Raw genomic sequence first — 4,817 nt, 5'->3', positions numbered from 1 at the left:
GAATGCCTCTGAGAGTATGGATGGAGAAGGGTTGAAGACACAGATTTCAACCCTTCCCCACTGATTTTCCAGCAAGCCAGCTGGGAAACTTCCAGGAGCATCTGTCTATAAGGACCGCTAATGAAATTTAGAAGATTGTATTTATTAGAACTTCTATATATGGATGGAATAATACATATAAGAGTGCAGGCTCAGACTGCTGTGGGTTGAATCTGACCTCTATTGAGCAATGACCTTCAGGGTAGGGAAGATCAGGGCTGCTACAGGAGGGAAGGAGCAGGATGGACAATTAAATGTCTTGGAGGGCTGCTACAGGAGGGAAGGAGCAGGATGGACAATTAAATGTCTTGGAGGACATGAACATCTTACAGTCTTACAGCATCTCACATTTAACCGGAAAATCTTGATATAACCATTTCTACTCAGATATTTTTCTTCTGGTCCTGGAGTATTGTATGAGACTCATTCAGTTGCTCAAACCAAAGCCTAGAAATCTTATTTGCTCTCCTATGTGCTAGGCTACAAAAATGGCCCAAATGCTACATCCTTCCTTATACCCTTGGCCTTTGCTATGTGACACCATAGTTCTTCTCAATAAAGACTACTGAAGAAGAGGCTATTTTCAAACCCGTTAAAATCTGGGCTGACCTAATGATTTTCTTTCGCTAATAAGAGATGGTAAAAGTGACAGTGGATAAGCTTAAGTCCTAAGCCTTAAGCAGATTTTCCTGTTTCCATTTCTTTTCTTTTGTCTCTGCCATAAGAATATGTCCAGGCTAGCTTATTGGAGAGGAGATATGTGTAGCAAAGCCAAGTAACCTCGCTTATCTCAGCTGAAACCTAGACAGCTAGGCAAATTCCAGGTATAAGTAGAAATCCAGTCGTATCAGCTGATCTCCCTAGCCAACCACCCCAAACACTTATTGTTGGATGACATGGAGTTTTGGTATCTAATTTTTATGCTACAATATTAGCAATACATAAATGATATGCCCTTTCTCCCATTTTCTTATATCTCAGATACATCCATCATGCAAGTCCTATAATTTCTATCTACAAAACAGATCTCAAATCCACCCACTACTTCTCCATCTGTATTGCTCCACTCTAGTTTAAGAACCATCATCACCTCACCTGACATGAACTACTGGTTTCCCTGATTCCACTCTAGATACTTATAATCCATTCTTCAAATATTGGTGGGAGTTATTTTTTTTCCAAAATATAAATCATATCACCTCAGTCATTCCCCTACTTAAAGCCCTCGAATATCTTCTCATGGTCCTCAGAATCCAATCCAAATTTCTCACCAGGACTCACAGGCCATGTGATCTGCTTCACACCAGGATAAAAAAGTAGCATTTATTATGCTCTCAAAAAAAGTGTCTTCAGAGAAATATGGAATCAGTTCCTATTTAGAAATCGCTGCTTACAGAAAGGTGTTTTGCTATTTCAATTCATGGAATATTATTTTGGTAAATGTACCAAATGTATCAAAATGAAGCAGTTTCTTTGACAGACACAGAAACTGAACATGAAAACCTGATTTCCCACCTTCATTTTTCGTGTCATGAAGATATGAAAAATGTAAGGTGAGGAATGAAAGGAGATGATGAAAGGAAAAGTAACAACACACTGGAGATCCAGTGTATATATCACACTGAAACTATGGAAGGATAAAGTTAGACCTGGAAAAGAGGTCTACATTTGGGGCCGTAGGAGCAAAGAGGTCAAAATGATGCTTTGAAAGTATATAAACAACTGATCTCTGACTTCACACTAATGGTAGAATGGAGGAAAATAGGTTACCTCTGAATTAAAACGTATTAGCCAGAAGATTAAACAAAAATCAGACTTCCAGAGAATGGACCATTGATAAATATTTCTTAATATTTGTATGGAATACTTTTGGCTAAAAAATGTTTTTGCATATTTTCCCTGACTTATATCTGAGGGCCTGAGGCACTCAGGGTTTGATGAGGTTTAATGCACAGAAATTAGTTTTCATCTTGAATTTATCCAAGCATACTACATTGATGGCTCACACGGTCTATGAGTCTGTAAGCCTTCCAGGAATGAATTGCCATGGCTTGTACTGGTAAAAGAAATATTCCTCAAGGAGCTAACTTCTAGGATCTATATAAGTTGAAACATAAAGATGCAAAACAATGTAAAAATCACTAAAATCATTTTCTGTTCTTTTCTCTTTTTTTTTGAGACAGAGTCTCTCTTTGTTGCCCAGGCCAGAGTGAGTGCCATGGTGTCAGCCTACCTCACAGCAAACTCCTGGGCTCAAGCAATCCTTCTGCCTCAGCCTCCAGAGTGGCTGGGACTACAGGCATGCACCACCATGCCCGGCTAATTTTTCTACATATATTAGTTGGCCAATTAATTTCTTTCTATTTATAGTAGAGATGGGGTCTCACTCTTGCTCAGGCTGGTTTCTAACTCCTGACCTTGAGCAATCTGCCCACCTCGGCCTCCCAGAGTGCTGGGATTACAGGCATGAGCCACCGCTCCCAGCCTCATTTTCTGTTCTTAAATAATGTGGCCACAGTCTCAGAACACCAAACACAGCACAGGGCCACCTAAAAAGGCAACCGATACAGTTGTGGACACCAGTAAGATTAGATTTTCATCTCCCAGGCAGTGATCTTCAAACTGCCCATTCCTTTGCCCTGTCTCACTCTGCATTCTTCACCAGGAATGTGCTCTCCATCTTCTTTCTGTGTCCACACTCAGCCTATCTTTCAGATTCCAATTGACTCTGCCTTCCCATGAGGCTCTCAAATGATCATAGCTCCCAGGGATATCTTTCTTTAGCAAACAAATCAAAATCAGAATTCATTTCCTCTACATTCCTGAAGCCTCACAGACACACAGTCACACCATATGCACTATCTCAATGAATTGTAACAGAAACCAAAAACCTAGTGGTCATCCTTCTATCTGCCTTGTATTTCTCCAGCACAGTCCCCAGTCTCACAGTTTGATTAGGCTTCCTCTGAAATATGTCTTGAGTCTGACCATGCATATCCATCCCCAGTGCCTCCCCCAAATCTTCCCTTGTTTGATCTGTGCCTCCCTCTCATTTATCTTGCCCAAATATCCCTTTATTTTATCCACAATGTAATCAAATTGCTCTTAATGAAATGCAAATCAGATCATGTCACTCTTCTGAATAAAGCATTTCAATGATTCCCCTATTCTCACAATATGGGGCTGGATTTCCTTATACGATACAAAGTTATATAAAACCTGGCCTATGATTATCTCCAGTCCAGTTTCATCTCTTGCTATTTTCCCACACTCTGTTCACCCCCAGACTTTTATAAATTCTATCGGCTGTGCCTGAACACTCTCCTACCTGCTCTTTGACTGGCTAAGTGTTATATATTCTTCCTATCTTAGCTTAGATACTTCCTCTTTGTCTGGGACTTCTTAATACCAATATAGATGCTCTTCCTGGGTGATACCACAGTATCCTGTACTAGCATCATTTTATAAATATAGGGCTTTTAGTTGCAGACAATGAAACCAACTCAGGATAATTGGAGCAGAACACAAATATTTTAAATATTAGGTAGCTAACAGAATCTCTGGGATGGCTAAAGGATGGAGTTTGGAGGCTACCTGGCCAGTAAAAATGTTTCTGGCTCCACTGTAGAATGGCTCACTGGAGACATTATGACTGCCTTCGATGGGCAGAGACCCCACTGGTGCTGGGCACTAGGTGCTACCACGGAGACTTCTACCCCTTCCTCTGATGGCTGGAACCGTGGTCACACGCCTGTGCCCTTACTGCAGGAGAGTAAGCTCCTGTTGCCTACCTTGGGGAGTGCTCAGATTAGTTGTTAAACCATTTTTGTTGATGAAGAGCTCTAGAGTAAGTAGTCATAACCACTCATTACATTTAAAATTGTTAATGAGTTTCTTAAAAAATGTTAAAGTTGTTAGCTGTTATAGTATATATCTGGTCTGTTTTCCAGGGACTCCTTTGGGCAGTACCATGTCTCTGGCAAGCAAATAGGGCTTACTGAAAGAATGTGAAAATACAACTGAATTAATGCTATAACTCTCTGAGTGCTGAACACATACCAATGGACAGGAAGGTTGAGGTGGAGAGGAGGCAAGCAGTATTGATAAGGATATACTAACAAATCAAAAAGACATAGCTGACACCTCAACCTGCTTGGAAGAATTTGGACACTGAATGGTTCTGATAAGGTGGCCAAAGAGGGTTAAATGTGCTACAATGTGCTTCCATAACACTCTATACTTCTCGAATCTCAGCACTAATGAAGTTTTATTGACTAATTTGTTAATTCCTTGTTACTCTTGCAGAGTTATAAAAGCTGTGAAGGCAGGGACCATAACCATCTCTGTCTGCTCCATGGATGGTGTGTAGCAGATTTCTTTTTTCAATAAGTGGGTGAATAAATGAATGAGGGTGAGGATGAAGGTGCAGACACAGGGGTAGAGGAGGTAGAGGTGGGTGCCAGAGTACGGTGCCAGGTTCCAGTGGGGTGACTTGCATCGGCTCAGGCCTGCTACTGACCACGCCCACATGGCTCCTTTCTTTCTAATCTGCTTCTCATTCTCCTTGGGAAGGATTGAGGTCTCTGGAAGACAGCCAAAAAACTGTTATGGGAACGGCAAGCCCAAATAATGCTCAAGCATCAGAAGGATGTGAGCGCTGAAAGCCACTTCTGTTCCCCCTCCCTCAGCTGAAGGGGGTGGGGAAGGGTTCCCAAAGCCATAACTCCTTTTCGGGGGATTTAGAAGGCATATAAAGGCCCCTGGCTGACGACTTGTTT

This window comes from Microcebus murinus, chromosome 2 (genome assembly GCF_040939455.1).
Source record: "Microcebus murinus isolate Inina chromosome 2, M.murinus_Inina_mat1.0, whole genome shotgun sequence".
In the NCBI taxonomy this organism is placed as follows: domain Eukaryota; kingdom Metazoa; phylum Chordata; class Mammalia; order Primates; family Cheirogaleidae; genus Microcebus; species Microcebus murinus.
The sequence above is the reverse complement of the archived record's forward strand: the minus strand, read 5'-3'. Positions refer to the sequence as shown.